Source organism: Triturus cristatus, chromosome 1_1 (genome assembly GCF_964204655.1).
Source record: "Triturus cristatus chromosome 1_1, aTriCri1.1, whole genome shotgun sequence".
NCBI classification, from domain to species: Eukaryota; Metazoa; Chordata; class Amphibia; order Caudata; family Salamandridae; genus Triturus; species Triturus cristatus.
This window is the reverse complement of record NC_140579.1, coordinates 213,454,405-213,471,904: the sequence shown is the minus strand read 5'-3', so window position 1 is coordinate 213,471,904 and position 17,500 is coordinate 213,454,405.

The following is a 17,500-nucleotide window of genomic DNA, read 5'->3' as shown; positions in this document are numbered from 1 at the left end:
CCTAACCTTTGGTAGTATAGTGTAGCCCCAGCGATTCCCTAGGCCTAGGCCTATCCTGTGTTTGTGACAGTGGTTCTTATACCACTTACTTAGTATATGGTTTGCGTGGCCCCTAGGGCCTAACTGTATTACCTGTGTGACTTAATGTATGCTCAAATAAGACTGTGTTGTACTTACCTCGAATCTCATAAAGAGTGCTGAGGGTTTGACTAGAATAAATACATTCTATTTTTATATATATCTGTTGTGGTGTCCTTTCATTTGGTATTCAAGGGATTACATATGGTATAACAGCTGGCTTCACATGCCATACAGAGTTTAGCCTAAGACTGCTCTTGTCCATGCTACCACTAGGATAGCTGGTCTATAAGGTTGACTTTGTAGGAGAGTAGGGTCTGCTTTCTATGTTCACCCCCACTTTTTGCTTTTGCTCCACTGGTTTTCGACTTAGATGTGGCTGTGGGCCTGCTAATCAGACCCACAGCCCAGCTGTTCTCTCTCTAAACTGATACTATGTACTTTAGGTGCATAACCCAATTGGATACGATCACCTTATTGACCCCTGTACAGTGTACCTTAGGTACCCAGGGCATAGGTGTACCCTAGGCCTACCAGGGGCTGCAGCATGTATTATGCCACCCCTGGCGTGGCCTTCCATTATGACACAACTGGCTGATCACTCAGCTGGGGCAAGGTCGTGTAATCACCCCTTGCTTAGGTGTAGTATTCCTATACCTACCTTATATATAGACACATGTGTACCTATCAGCCACTCCTATGGCAGGCCTTAACAATCCTGGAGGCAGAGTGCTTGGTAACATGTGAGATGGTGCTCTAGCATGAGCTGAGCCTGTCTGCAGCTTTCGGAACCATGTCCTTATAGCTGTTCTATGATACCTAGTTGTAGGACACCCCCGCGCCGCACGGCCACCAGCTGCCGCGTGTGCCTCCCTGCCTATACTGCCTCGCTGCCCGGCTGCCGCGTGACCACGCCCCCTCCTTCGAGCGGCGTGGTCCGTGCTCGCCGCTTCTCCCCCTGGTGCCTTCGTTGGTTAGACCTGTTGTATTTGTTGTGAATTGTGCATTTTTCTTCTGTATTGCCTGCTTTTTGTCTGCGGTCCGTGTACCTTCCCTCCCCGCTCCCCGCTTCCCGCCACCACCGCTGACCCCGCCCCTTTTTTCCTTCTGTACCCTCCCCGCTCCCGCCTCCCAGCTGCTCCGCCCCCCCCGCGCACTTGGCCATATATGGCGACCGTGCGACGCAGGTGAGTGTGACCTAGTTGTAGGACACCCCCGCGCTGCACGGCCACCAGCTGCCGCGTGTGCCTCCCTGCCTATACTGCCTCGCTGCCCGGCTGCCGCGTGACCACGCCCCCTCCTTCGAGCGGCGTGGTCCGTGCTCGCCGCTTCTCCCCCTGGTGCCTTCGTTGGTTAGACCTGTTGTATTTGTTGTGAATTGTGCATTTTTCTTCTGTATTGCCTGCTTTTTGTCTGCGGTCCGTGTACCTTCCCTCCCCGCTCCCCGCTTCCCGCCACCACCGCTGACCCCGCCCCTTTTTTCCTTCTGTACCCTCCCCGCTCCCGCCTCCCAGCTGCTCCGCCCCCCGCGCACTTGGCCATATATGGCGACCGTGCGACGCAGGTGAGTGTGACCTAGTTGTAGGACACCCCCGCGCCGCACGGCCACCAGCTGCCGCGTGTGCCTCCCTGCCTATACTGCCTCGCTGCCCGGCTGCCGCGTGACCACGCCCCCTCCTTCGAGCGGCGTGGTCCGTGCTCGCCGCTTCTCCCCCTGGTGCCTTCGTTGGTTAGACCTGTTGTATTTGTTGTGAATTGTGCATTTTTCTTCTGTATTGCCTGCTTTTTGTCTGCGGTCCGTGTACCTTCCCTCCCCGCTCCCCGCTTCCCGCCACCACCGCTAACCCCGCCCCTTTTTTCCTTCTGTACCCTCCCCGCTCCCGCCTCCCAGCTGCTCCGCCCCCCCGCGCACTTCGCCATATATGGCGACCGTGCAAACGCGCAGCGTACACGCGCAGCGGGCGCGCCGATTGTGCGCCGAAGGTGTGCCAAAGGTAAGCCCGTCTGCGCCCGTCCGTGCCTGGCCCGCCCCCAGCGCCCGTACCCCTGGCCCCCGAGGACCCCAGCCCACCCGCCAGACGTACGACGCCGCCACCCTCAGCGCACTCAACACCGGCCGAACCCCGGGGTGCCACCAAGCCACCCCGAGACGCACCCACGGACCCTTCAGCTGCCTCACCTGCAAGTTCACCTGCATCCGGACCTGCCGGCCACCAGCACCTGGCAAGCCGATCACCAGCAGCAACCACCTCAAGTGCATCCTCCTCAACACCCGCTCCGTCCACAGACACGCCATCGAACTCTGGAACCTCCTCGACACCACAGCCCCGGATGTTGCCTTCCTCACGGAGACCTGGATGAACGCCTCTTCAGCGCCCGACATCGCCATCGCCATCCCTGAGGGCTACAAGATCACCCGGAGGGACCGCACCGCCAACCAGATGGGAGGAGGCATCGCCATCATCCACAGGAACACCATCCGTATCACGACCAGCACCGACAACTCCCTAACCACCGCCGAACACCTGCACTTCCAGATCCACACCGACCCGAAGACAACCCTCAGAGGCACCCTGATCTACCGACCCCCGGGACCACGCACCCAATTCAGCGAGGACATCGCCGACTTCGTCAGCCCGCATGCCCTCCCCTCCGCTGACTACATCCTCCTGGGAGACCTCAACTTCCACCTGGAGAACAACAACGACCGCAACACCAGCACCCTGCTCGACAACCTCGCCAACCTTGGTCTCAAGCAACTGGTGTCCACCCCCACCCACCTCGCCGGACACACACTCGACGCCGTCTTCTCATCCAGCACAGACATCGCCTTCAGCCACGCCACAGAACTTCACTGGACGGACCACAGCTGTGTCCACTTCACCTTCAAAAGAACGGCGATCCACCACCACCAGCCTCAGGTTGCCCGTAGAAGCTGGAACAAGATCACAGCCGACCAGCTCGCCGCCTCCCTGAGCCAGCACCCTCCTGCCAGCTCAGCGAACCCCAGCCAGGCCGCCGAAAACCTCACGAAGTGGATCAGCAACTGCGCGGACGAACTCGCCCCTCTGAGGACCCCGCCTAGCAAACCTGGCAGCAAGAAGGCCCCATGGTTCACCGACGAACTCAAGAGCTCCAAGAAGAACTGCCGAGCCCTCGAGAAAGGCTGGAGAAGGGAACCAACACCGGACAACATGACCACCCTCAAGCTCGCCACCCGGAAGCACCACCAACTGATCCGCGCCGCCAAGAAAACTGCATTCAAAGACCGGCTGGACAACAACGCACACAACTGCAAAGAGCTCTTCAACATCGTGCAAGAGCTCTCCAACCCCAGTGCAGGAAACAACGACATCACCCCATCGCAAGACCTCTGCAACTCCCTCGCCTCCTACTTCCACAACATGATTGCAGACATACACAACAGCTTCAGCATTCATCCGACGCACGCCACGACCACAGCAACGCCGCCCACCACCACCCTCCGCGCCTGGACTCCGATCAGCACCGAATACACCGTCCGCATGATGAAGTCCGTCCACTCCGGATCTCCGACCGACCCCTGCCCTCACCACGTCTTCAACAAGGCAGACGCTGTCATCGCACCCCACCTGCGGGACATTATCAACACCTCCTTCGACACCGCCACCTTCCCCGAGAGCTGGAAGCACGCAGAACTCAGCGCTCTACTCAAGAAACCCACTGCGGACCCCACCGAACTCAAGAATTACCGCCCCATCTCGCTCCTCCCGTTTCCAGCCAAAGTCATCGAGAAGACCGTCAACAAGCAGCTGGCCGCCTTCCTCGAGACTAATGGATCCCTCGACCCCTCACAGTCTGGCTTCCGAGCCAACCACAGCACCGAGACCGCCCTCATCGCTGCCACCGACGACATCAGAGCCCTGATGGACAACGGAGACACAGCGGCCCTCATCCTCCTAGACCTCTCCGCGGCATTCGACACGGTCTGCCACCGCACCCTAGTACAGCGCCTCAGCAACGTCGGAATCCAGGAGAAGGCACTGGATTGGATCATCTCCTTCCTCGACGGAAGGACGCAGAGAGTCCGCCTACCACCGTACAAGTCAGAGGCCACCAAAGTCATCTGCGGCGTCCCTCAAGGATCCTCGCTGAGCCCCACCCTCTTCAACGTCTACATGAGCCCCCTCGCGGCCATCGCACGCCAACACAACCTCAACATAATCTCCTACGCCGACGACACCCAGCTGATCCTCTCCCTGACCAACGACCCCGCCGCCGCCAGAGCCGATCTGCACAAAGGGATGAAAGATGTAGCCGAGTGGATGACGACCAGCCGCCTGAAACTAAACTCAGACAAGACGGAGGTCCTCATCCTGGGCCCCTCGCCCTCCGCCTGGGACGACTCCTGGTGGCCCCCCGCCCTGGGCACCGCACCCAAACCGACGGACCACGCACGCAACCTGGGCTTCATCCTGGACTCCTCCCTCTCCATGACCAGGCAAGTCAACGCCGTCTCCTCAGCATGCTTCAACATCCTACGCATGCTACGGAAGATCTTCTGGTGGATCCCCACCGAGACCAGGAAGACCGTCACCCAGGCCCTCGTCACCAGCCGACTGGACTACGGCAACGCCCTCTACGCTGGGACCACCGCCAAGCTCCAGAAGAGACTCCAGCGGATCCAGAACGCCTCAGCCAGACTCATCCTCGACATCCCACGTAACTGCCACATCTCCGGACACCTGAGAGACCTGCATTGGCTCCCCGTCAACAAAAGAATCACCTTCCGTCTCCTCACCCACGCACACAAAGCCCTCCACGACCAAGGCCCGATCTACCTCAACAACCGAATCAACTTCTACGCTCCCAAACGCCACCTCCGATCAGCCAGCCACGCCCTCGCCGCCGTCCCGCGCATCCGAAGAGCGACAACAGGAGGGAGGTCCTTCTCCTACCTGGCCGCCAAGACCTGGAACTCCCTCCCGACCGACCTACGCCTGACCAAGGACCACCTCTCCTTCAGGAAGAAGCTGAAGACCTGGCTGTTCGAGCAGTAACGGCACCCCCCCCCCCCCAGCGCCTTGAGACCCTATGGGTGAGTAGTGCGCTATACAAATGCTTTGATTGATTGATTGATTGATATAGCCTACCATATACTCTTAAAGTACCTTATAATCTTAAACGGTTATGGTAACTATGGTTTGGCTGTATCGAAACATGTCGTGTGAGGTGTCTAACACTTTGGAACAATACCCCCATACCATTTCTGGCAATGAGGATATTATTCCTCCCTTCTAGAGGGAGAAGACATGTTGAAACCTACTTACCCGGTTAAAGTTAACCAGAGCCCCAGCATCACAAAATGGATGCTGCTGCCACAGACACAAGTCTGACCTCCTGCTGCTGGGAGTCCTTCCAGCGAGGGAGGCCTGGACAATAGGTTTCCTGCCTCGGGAGGTGCGAGCACCACCCTAGACAGGATTTAGTGTATTGGGGCAGGGAGGGTTGAATGAAACGAGACACTGCCTGGGGCACACAAGGTGTCCCATGCATAGTCCAGTTCAAACCGGTGCTGGGGCACTCCAGCCCCAGCTCTGGCGCGAAACTGGACAAAGGAAAGGGGGTGTAGCCACTCCCCTTCCTGGTCCCACCCATAGGAGGGACCTTGCAGGTAGCCCAGCCCACTAGCCCAGTATATTAGTAGCTAGTTGGGCCCTGCTAAATTAGATTAACCTGAATCTGCAACTTGAAGAGAAACTCTGGACCTTCGACATTCGACCTCAGGAAGAAGACTGACGAAATCTCCCTTATGGCCAAGGAGTGACCACCCTGTGCAACCAGGCACCATCCAGCGACCGCTGCTTGCTTTGCGACTGAATCCTACGAGGGACGACTGCCTGCAGAGACTGACCAGCGCCGAGACTTCCAGACACCTCTGAACCAGATCCACATCTCCAGCGAAGCTGAGACCCGTGGAGGCGACGAGGGACGTAGGACCGACGACTTGGGAAAAGTGGCTAGTAACTGACTAGCGCAACTTCTGAGGCTTCCTCGAGGCTGTGCTTGGGGAATTGAGAAGCCCCACTCCCGAGCACCATCTGCAAAGAAGATCAGCTCCCCACACTTCACGTGTTCTGCGTGGGGCCTGTGAGAAGTTGGCCTGATATGTAGTGCTCACTATTCTAGTGATCACTGTGTATCATTCCAAACGACCCTTATTGATGATTGGTTGTAAGTCAACCTTGTAGACCAGCTATCCTAGTAGCGTGGACAAGAGCAGTCTTCAGGCTAAACTCTAGAGGGCGTGTTAAGCCAGCTGTTTACCATCACATATACCCCTTGAACACCAAGTGAAAGGACGCCACACAAGTTGTTATGAAAATAAAGGATATTTATTTATAACAAGACTACCCTGGAGTCAGGGAGCTAAGCACAATACAAAACTCTTGGGAAAATACTTCTAGTTGCACAATTTACACAAATGCCCGAAGGGCACGAAACCATTTACACTGCAAGTGGAATGGGAGAGGTTAGAGAGTCTAAAGTTACTGATTCCGGAGGAATCCGATCAGTTGGACTAAACGGAAAAGGAGCTGGACACTTGTAGAGTGAACCTACGATAGAGCACCGAAATGCTCGAGTTACCTAGCCCAGAGGCTGCGGCTGCGTGGGGTTCAGCAAGATGTCGGGAGTCCTCGTTGTAGTCTCGGGAGCCTGAAAGAAGAAGTTGCTGGCAGGCGACCAGTGTCGATGTTCAGCGAGATCCAAGCCTGGATCGGTGATGAAGGAAACCTGAAAGCAGAGGGGACTCAGTTCTCAACCGCTAGCCAGCGATCGTGTGGGCACCAGGAAGGTACCGGCTGAAGTCACCTCGACCAGGTGAGTGGGTGACGTCGGACTCGACTGTTCCTCGGACCAGGAGGTGCGGCGGCGACCAGGATGGAGGGCGAGCTGTCCCACGAAGGTGTCTGCTGTCGATGATGCTGGGCCCAGGAGTGGGGCAGCAGGTCTTGGCAGAGGCAAGCCCACGCGGGGGAGTGAAGATGGCATCTGGAGTGGACCAGGAGGGTCCGAGGTACTCCTCTGTTGAAGGGGAGCAAGGGCCAGTCTTGAGCAACCAGACCAGTGATGAAAAACTGTCGTGGTGCGTCGTGAAGAGGGCCACTAGCCGACGGCGAGTGGCCGGACAACGCGGTGAGCAGCAAGGAGCAGAAGGGCCCCCATGCAGATCTCGGGGATGCTGGGGAGGCAGGCTTCGGTGCTGGAGCTACTCAGGGTTAGGGCTTCTCAAACCCTAGGTGCACTCACTCGAGGGTCCCTCGGTGGTTGTGCTAGATAAGGGCCGTGCAGGTTCTGAAGATGGCCGGTCCCGCAGGTCTCGTCACACCTACGAATCTCAGCTGGGCTGACGATGTAGGTAGAGGTCAGAGATGGCGGGGAATCCGGGTCTCGTCGAGCTGGGCAGTCTTGATCCGTAGGAGAGACGTACAGCAAACCGCAAGCGCTTAGGTGGTGCCTGCTGGTGCAGGGTGGCTACTCCTTAGCCACAAGGGAGAGTCTTCAGAAAAAGTCAAGAGTTCCTCTCGTGGAAAGTAGTTCAAGATTCAGAATTATCCAATTTGGGAAGGGGACTCGCTCCTACCTTTATACTAGGAAAAGGGGCTGGCCCGTGGCTAGGTTCTACCTATGGGTGGGACCAGGAGGGGGGTAGTTACACCCCTATCCTTTGTCCGGCTTCGCCCCAGCTCAGGGGCTGGGGTGCCCCCGAAACTGGTTTGAGCCGGGCTATGCACCGTGAGCACCGGGGTGCCACTTGCAATCACCTTCCTTTCAGCCCTGCCTACCTGGGATACACAAACCCTGTCTGGGATGGTGCTAACACCGCCCTCGACAGGAAACCCTTTGTCCAAGCTCCCCTCGCTGGAAGGTCTCCCAGCAGCAGGAGGTCAGACTTGTGTCTGGTGGCAGCATCCATTTTGTGATGCTGAGGCTTGAGTCAACTTTAACCGGGGTTCAAGGTTACTTCCATGTCGTGTCCCTCTAGAAGGGTGGAATGCTAACCCCGTCGCCAGAATTGGCGAGGGGTTCGTATTCCAATTCGTATGACACCTTACTCGACATGTGTGGGTGATGCGATGCCATAGTTAGCAAATAACCGCGAGGATTATAATGCATTTTATGGTAGGTGGCACGCGTCACCATGGAACAGCTATTAGGACTTGGTTCCGCAAGCCGTCGACGGGCTCAGCTCGCGCCAGAGCACCATCTCACATGACTCCCAGCACTCTGCCTTCAGGATTGATAAGGCCTGCCATAGGAGTGACTGATAGGAATCCATGCGTCCATTTTAGGGTTAGGTATAGGAATACTAAACCTACAGCAACGGGTGATTACACCACCTTGCCCCAGCTGTCGTGCAGCCAGTTGTGTCAGATTTGGGGTGGCCGTCCAGGGGTGGCATAATGCATGCTGCAGCCCCTGGTAGGCCCTGGGTACGCCGATGCCCTGGATACCTGTGGTATGCTGATACAGGGACTGATAAGGCGGCCCAGTTCCAATTAGTGGATGCACCTAATGTACATGTGTTTTAATCTGGAGAGAGAACAGCTAGGCTGTGGGTCTGATTGGCAGGCCCACAGCCAGGGAAAGTCGTAAACCAATGAAGCAAAAGCAAAAAATCTGGGTGATCATAGGATTGCAGACCCTCCTCTCCTACATGACCCCCCCCCAAACTTTGGGACAATAAGCTAACCTTGACCAGGTGAGTCTTCTTGATCTAAGTGGAAATACCTGGAGAGCCCATCTGCATTGCCATGATCAGTGCCAGGTCTATGCTCCACTGTGAAGTCCATCCCCTGTAGGGAAATGGACCACCTAAGTAGTTTGGGGTTTTCACCCTTCATTTGATTTAGCCACAAGAGGGGCTTAGGGTCGGTCTGAATCTTGAAGTGAGTGCCAAACAAGTATGGCCTCAACTTCTTCAGGGCCCAAACCACAGCAAAGGCCTCCCTCTCAATAGCTGACCAATTCTTCTCTCTGGGGGTCAGCCTCCTGCTAATAAAAGCTATGGGCTGGTCATGACCATCAAAATTCAGCTGAGATATAACAGCTCCCACACCCAACTCCGAAGCGTCTGTTTGGACAATGAATGTTTTGGAGTAGTCTGGACTCTTTAGGATAGGTGCTGTGCACATGGCCTGCTTTAGGTCATCGAATGCCTTTTGACAGCTTGCTGTCCACTGAACTTTTTTTGGCATCTTTTTACTTGTCAGATCGTTTAGCGGGGTCACAATGGATCCATAATTTCTGACAAATTTCCGGTAATAACCAGTCAGGCCCAAGAAAGCTCGAACCTGAGTCTGGGTGGTTGGAGGAACCCAGTCCTGGATGGCCTGTATCTTGCTCTCCAATGGCTGAACCTGGCCTCCACCGACAAGGTGGCCCAGGTATACAACCTGTGTCTGCCCTATCTGGCACTTAGTGGCCTTGATAGTGAGGCCTGCCTTTTGCAGAGCCTCTAACACTTTCCTCAGGTGGACCAGGTGATCCTCCCAGGTGGAGCTAAAGACAGCGATATCGTCCAGATACGCCGCACAGAAGTCGTCCAACCCAGTGAGAACTTGATTCACCAGCCTTTGGAAGGTGGCAGGTGCATTTTTCAAACCAAAGGGCATCACCACGAACTGATAATGCCCACCGGGGTAGAAAATGCGGTTTTGGGCTTGGCCTCCTCAGCTAACCTGATTTGCCAATACCCAGCTGTCAGGTCAAATGTACTTAAGTAGTTGGCCGAAGCCAACCGGTCTATAAATTCATCTGCTCTTGGTATTGGGTGGGCGTCAGTCTTAGTGACTGCATTGAGGCCTCTGTAGTCTACGCAAAACCTCATTTCTTTCTTACCGCCCTGGGTGTGAGGTTTTGGCACGAGAACTACTGGACTAGCCCAGGGGCTGTCCGAGGGCTCAATGACTCCCAGCTCCAACATTTTCTGCACCTCTGTCTTGATGCAGTCTCTGACATGATCAGGCTGTCGATAGATTTTACTCTTTACGGGCAGACTGTCCCCAGTGTCGACCTCATGGGTACACCAATTGGTCTGACTGGGTGTCAGAGAGAACATATGTCGGAAGGATTGAAGAACCTGTTTACAATCCTTTTGTTGATGTCCAGAGAGGCTGCCACAAAAGACAACACCATCTACTGACCCATCGTCAGGGTTCTGAGAGAGCAGGTCCGGGAGAGGGTCACTCTCCTCCTCCTGTCCCTCATCTGTGGCCACGAGCAAGCCCATGCCCTCCCTGTCGACATATGCTTTGAGCCTGTTTACATGGAGCACCCTGTGGGGGCTCCGGGGAGTTCCCAGGTCTACCAAGTAGGTGACCTCTCCCTTTTGCTCAATGATCGTGTGGGGCCCAGACCATTTCTCTTTGAGTGCTGCTGGGGCCACTGGCTCCAGCACCCACACCTTCTGTCCAGGCTGATACACAGTCAGGACAGCCTTTTGGTCGTGCCAAGCTTTTTGTAATTCTTGGCTCGCCTCAAGGTTTTTAGATGCCTTTTCCATGTACTCAGCCATCCGCGAGCGGAGACCGAGCACATAGTCCACAATGTTTGATGCCGGCTTTTTGAGAGGTCTCTCCCATCCTTCCTTTACCAAACAAAGGGGTCCCCTTACAGGATGTCCGAACAGAAGCTCAAAAGGGCTGTAGCCAACCCCCTTCTGCGGGACCTCTCTGTAGGCGAACAAGAGGCAGGGTATCAGGACATCCCATCTCCGCCGAAGCTTTTCAGGTAGTCCATGAATCATCCCTTTCAGGGTCCTGTTGAATCTCTCAACAAGCCCATTGCATTGTGGGTGATAGGGTGTGGTGAACTTGTAGTTGACACCACACTCCTTCCACATGGCAGTCAGATATCCCGACATGAAGTTTGCACCTCTGTCAGAGACAACCTCCTTAGGGAAGCCCACTCTGGAGAACACTCCAACTAGGGCTCATGCCACAACAGGTGCTGTAGTGGTCCTAAGGGGAATAGCTTCAGGATACCTGGTGGCGTGGTCCACCACCACCAGTATAAACTTGTGCCCTGATGCTGTCTGGGGTTCCATTGGTCCAACAATGTCGATCCCCACTCGTTCAAAGGGTACCCCCCCCACCGGCAGTGGTATGAGGGGGGCCTTTGTCGTGCCACCTGACTTACCACTGGCTTGGCAAGTGACACAGGAGCGACAAAACTCCTTCGTATCTTCGGACATGTGGGGCCAGTGAAAGTGTGGAACAATTCTGTCCCAAGTCTTATTCCGGCCTAAGTGACCTGCAAGGGGAATCTCGTGGTCCAAGGTAAGAAGGAAACCTCTCAGAGACAAGGGGACGACCAGCCTCCTGGTCGCGCCAGGCTTGGGGTCTCTTGCCTCGGAGTACAGGAGTCCATCGCCCCAGTACACTTTGTGGGTACCTGTGGCGTTCCCTGCAGCCTCAGCAGCAGCTTGCTGTCTGAGGGGTTCAAGTGAGGGGCAGTCTAACTGTGCCTTCCCCAGGTCTTCCCTAGAGGGTCCCCCTGAGCCCAGAAACTCAACCTGACCAGGTTCAAGCTCTTTTGGCTCAGTTTCCCTCAGTTCTTTAAGGTCAGCCTCCTCAGAGACTTGATCCACAACCTGGGGCAAGGGGGAAGGCGAGGCCTTACCCTTACTGCTCCTTTTCTTGGATGGTGTCTGGTCCGTTCTTCCAGGATCCAGCACCTGTTCAGTGGGGCATCTTTTGGCCTGTGACCTGGTCACAGCAAGGACATGTGCTGGCAAGCCTAACATTTCCATGTGAGTCCTCTGCTCCACTTCTGACCATTGTGACATTTCCAAATCATTGCCCAACAGACATTCTACGGGGAGGTCTGAACTAACCACAACTTTCTTTGGGCCACTTACCCCTCCCCAGGAGAAATCAACAACTGCCATACTGTGATTGGTAGTGACATTGCTGGCATTGGTCACTAGGTAATCGGTACCTAGCATGATCTGTCCAGGGTCCACAAAGTTAGGTGTCACCATTGTGACACTGGCACAAGTGTCCCTGTAGGCCTGAGCCACTTTTCCATTGATCAAAGGCGTCTGCCTGTATTTGCCCAAAGTATTGGGACTGGCATCAGGGGACATATCCATATCCCCTGTACAGACAAGGACGGCCTGAGTGAGCGTGCCAACTAAGTCGTCACACCCCTCAGTTCCCAAGGTTAACCCAACTAATGCCTTGGGAGGCGCACTACCACTGCTGACTGTACTAGGGGGTGCAGGTGCCTTAGGGGCTGCAGTGGCAGGAGTTTGCCCTCCTTTCTTGGTGCACTCACTAAACCAGTGAGTCTTACTTTTACAGTATTGGCACCACCTTTTTGACTGGCCTTCTTGAGTCTTCTTCTTCTGTGAAGCCTGACCCCCACCCTCTTTGGTTTGTTGGGGACCTGTCGAAGACTTCTGGTCATTTTGTTCGTTCTTGTTACTACCCTTTTGGTCTGCTTTCTTCTGACCACCCTGGTTCTGAGTCTGGTTCTGCTTGCCCTTGTTCTGACCCATCTGTCTGCCTTCTTTCCCAATTCTTGGGGAGAGGTCAGCTCCGAGTCGACAAGGTGCTGATGCAACAATTGGTTCTGACAGTTGTTTAAAATCTGTTCTCTCATGATAAGATTGTACAATCCTGTGTAATCAGTAACCTTGCTACCCAGCAACCAGCCTTCCAAAGCCTTAGTGGCACAATCGACAAAGTCAGTCCAATCCTGAGACTGAATTTTCTGGGTGTCTCTGAACAGCAACCTGTACTGCTCAGTGGTTAAGCCGAACCCATCAATCAGTGTATTTTTCAGGACTTGGTAGTTGTTAGCATCCTCAGCTCTCGTAGTGAGGAGCTTGTCCCGTCCTTTACCTTCAAAGGAGAGCCACAGTATAGCTGCCCACTGACTTGGAGGGACGCACTGGACAGTGCAGGCCCTCTCCAAAGCAGTTATCCACTTGTGGATGTCGTCCCCTTGTTTAAAGGGGGGCACTATTTTACTCAGGTGTCTAGTGTCTATACCCCTGTCTTTCTCTCTAATGAGAATGCTGCCACCAGTGGGGTCTAACCCACTCAATTTCTGCTCTCGGGCCAAGGCAAGTCTTTCTTTGGCGAGAGCAAGTTCTTCCCGCTCGATCCTCAGATTGACTTCCCTCATCTTCGCTTCGTGCTCCCTTCTCTGAGGGGACGTCATTCCTCTCTGAGAAGATGCCTGAGAGACATGTGTTCGAACAGATCTGTTAGAGCCTCTCGAGAGAGACCTAGCTCGTCCGTTCCCAAGGTTAAGCCTGCTTGAGCGTGGGCCCGGGGCTCCCCCAGTTCCATTCTCATGCCTGCTTAAGTTGGTCCTCGTGAGCCTGCCGACTACTACTGGACCTTTGTCTGCCTCGTCTCCTGATAATTCCTCCTCTTCCTCCTCTGTATGGAGGCCGAGGTCTGGGTCACCAAGGGTTCCCTCTAAGGGGGGCATGCTCCCATCTGGGTTAGAGGGGCCTACGTTAAGAGCCCTTCTAGCATCATAAGTCTCTAAGAGACCTATCAGGAATGGGACGATAGGGTTAGAACCCTGTTTTAACTTCCTGGAGGCACACAGTTGTCTCATCTCCGCGAAGCTAAGAGCTGCATATCGTGACATGACCTGTGGAGGGTCAATGACCACTAAGGGAGTCTCTGCAGACTCTCCGCGGACCGACATGCTTTCTAGTGAGGTGTAAGTGATGCACCTACGTACACTATGTGGTTCCCTACTGATCCCTTGCTAAGAGTTATAGTCAGGGTGTGCTAGTCCCTGTTTCACTATAACAGCTGGTTCAGTAGAACTCCGAGTATTCTAAGTTAAGTTCTTTGTACCTGGGTACTTATGTGATCTTTCAACTTGATATTCTTAGGATACGTGAGTGGTAAAACAACAGCAAGCTCAAATCCCACCGCTGCCACCAATGTGAGAAGTTGGCCTGATATGTAGTGCTCACTATTCTAGTGATCACTGTGTATCATTCCAAACGACCCTTATTGATGATTGGTTGTAAGTCAACCTTGTAGACCAGCTATCCTAGTAGCGTGGACAAGAGCAGTCTTCAGGCTAAACTCTAGAGGGCGTGTTAAGCCAGCTGTTTACATCTGGAACACCAAGTGAAAGGACACCACACAAGTTGTTATGAAAATAAAGGATATTTATTTATAACAAGACTACCCTGGCTCTTTATGAGTCAGGGAGCTAAGCACAATACAAAACTCTTGGGAAAATACTTCTAGTTGCACAATTTACACAAATGCCCGAAGGGCACGAAACCATTTACACTGCAAGTGGAATGGGAGAGGTTAGAGAGTCTAAAGTTACTGATTCCGGAGGAATCCGATCAGTTGGACTAAACGGAAAAGGAGCTGGACACTTGTAGAGTGAACCTACGATGGAGCACCGAAATGCTCGAGTTACCTAGCCCAGAGGCTGCGGCTGCGTGGGGTTCAGCAAGATGTCGGGAGTCCTCGTTGTAGTCTCGGGAGCCTGAAAGAAGAAGTTGCTGGCAGGCGACCAGTGTCGATGTTCAGCGAGATCCAAGCCTGGATCGGTGATGAAGGAAACCTGAAAGCAGAGGGGACTCAGTTCTCAACCGCTAGCCAGCGATCGTGTGGGCACCAGGAAGGTACCGGCTGAAGTCACCTCGACCAGGTGAGTGGGTGACGTCGGACTCGGCTGTTCCTCGGACCAGGAGGCGCGGCGGCGACCAGGATGGAGGGCGAGCTGTCCCACGAAGGTGTCTGCTGTCGATGATGCTGGGCCCAGGAGTGGGGCAGCAGGTCTTGGCAGAGGCAAGCCCACGCGGGGGAGTCAAGATGGCGTCTGGAGTGGACCAGGAGGGTCCGAGGTACTCCTCTGTTGAAGGGGAGCAAGGGCCAGTCTGGAGCAACCAGACCAGTGATGAAAAACTGTCGTGGTGCGTCGTGAAGAGGGCCACTAGCCGACGGCGAGTGGCCGGACAACGCGGTGAGCAGCAAGGAGCAGAAGGGCCCCCACGCAGATCTCGGGGATGCTGGGGAGGCAGGCTTCGGTGCTGGAGCTACTCAGGGTTAGGGCTTCTCAAACCCTAGGTGCACTCACTCGAGGGTCCCTCGGTGGTTGTGCTAGATAAGCGCCGTGCAGGTTCTGAAGATGGCCGGTCCCGCAGGTCTCGTCACACCTACGAATCTCAGCTGGGCTGACGATGTAGGTAGAGGTCAGAGATGGCGGGGAATCCGGGTCTCGTCGAGCTGGGCAGTCTTGATCCGTAGGAGAGACGTACAGCAAACCACAAGCGCTTAGGTGGTGCCTGCTGGTGCAGGGTGGCTACTCCTTAGCCACAAGGGAGAGTCTTCAGAAAAAGTCAAGAGTTCCTTTCGTGGAAAGTAGTTCAAGATTCAGAATTATCCAATTTGGGAAGGGGACTCGCTCCTACCTTTATACTAGGAAAAGGGGCTGGCCCGTGGCTAGGTCCTACCTATGGGTGGGACCAGGAGGGGGGTAGTTACACCCCTATCCTTTGTCCGGCTTCGCCCCAGCTCAGGGGCTGGGGTGCCCCCGAAACTGGTTTGAGCCGGGCTATGCACAGTGAGCACCGGGGTGCCACTTGCAATCACCTTCCTTTCAGCCCTGCCTACCTGGGATACACAAACCCTGTCTGGGATGGTGCTAACACCGCCCTCGACAGGAAACCCTTTGTCCAAGCTCCCCTCGCTGGAAGGTCTCCCAGCAGCAGGAGGTCAGACTTGTGTCTGGTGGCAGCATCCATTTTGTGATGCTGAGGCTTGAGTCAACTTTAACCGGGGTTCAAGGTTACTTCCATGTCGTGTCCCTCTAGAAGGGTGGAATGCTAACCCCGTCGCCAGAATTGGCGAGGGGTTCGTATTCCAATTCGTATGACACCTTACTCGACATGTGTGGGTGATGCGATGCCATAGTTAGCAAATAACCGCGAGGATTATAATGCATTTTATGGTAGGTGGCACGCGTCACCATGGAACAGCTATTAGGACTTGGTTCCGCAAGCCGTCGACGGGCTCAGCTCGCGCCAGAGCACCATCTCACATGACTCCCAGCACTCTGCCTTCAGGATTGATAAGGCCTGCCATAGGAGTGACTGATAGGAATCCATGCGTCCATTTTAGGGTTAGGTATAGGAATACTAAACCTACAGCAACGGGTGATTACACCACCTTGCCCCAGCTGTCATGCAGCCAGTTGTGTCAGATTTGGGGTGGCCATCCAGGGGTGGCATAATGCATGCTGCAGCCCCTGGTAGGCCCTGGGTACGCCGATGCCCTGGATACCTGTGGGATGCTGATACAGGGACTGATAAGGCGGCCCAGTTCCAATTAGTGGATGCACCTAATGTACATGTGTTTTAATCTGGAGAGAGAACAGCTAGGCTGTGGGTCTGATTGGCAGGCCCACAGCCAGGGAAAGTCGTAAACCAATGAAGCAAAAGCAAAAAATCTGGGTGATCATAGGATTGCAGACCCTACTCTCCTACAGGGCCCTTCTGCACCTGTGTTGCTTGACGTGTTGTCCGGTTGCTGGCCCGTTGGCTGGTAGCCTCCGTGACGACGAACCTTTACTTTCAACTTGCTGGTCCGGCTCCTCCAGACTGGCACCCGCTCCTCTGTGAAAGAGAAGCACCCCAGACCTTCCTGGTATGCACCAGAAGCAAGTCCTCCATCCTGCGTGGGTTCCGCTTGCCAAGGCTTGTTGGGTCCTCACTCGACTTCGACGCCGCCGACAGCAAGAGCCTTCGTGGGACAGCTCACCTCCTGGTCCTGGTCGTCCTCGACGTCTCCTGGTACCCGTGGCTGCTGCGACAAGCTTCACCTCTTCACCTGCATCTTCACGACATCGCCTGGTTCCTTCCTGGTTCTTTCCCGGCTCCTGGCTGGTGACCTAGACTCTGTCCCTTCTGCTTGCAGGTATCCTTCCTTCTTGATCCCCACCTTGGGATCCACCGGACACTCTTCACTGACTGCCTGTCAGCAACTTTCCTTCAGGCATCCATAGAAGTCCACGACGAAACCCGACGCAAGTTTCACACCTATGCACCCGCAGCCCGTGGGCTAGGTAACTTGGGTACTTCGGTGCTCACAAGGGTATTGACTATCCTAGGGTCTAGTTTCCGAGTCTCGACTTTCTAGCTATACCAGAAGTGTCCGAAAACTGCTTATTTCTAACTGCTAGTGATTCTATCGACTTTTACGCATTACGCGTGAGTGTTTCCACTCTGCACCTGAATCCCGTGGGCCTCCCACTTCCTAACTGTTGGTAGTATAGTGTAGCCCCAGCGATTCCCTAGGCCTAGGCCTATCCTGTGTTCGTGACAGTGCTCCTTATACCACTTACTTAGTATATGGTTTGCGTGGCCCCTAGGGCCTAACTGTAT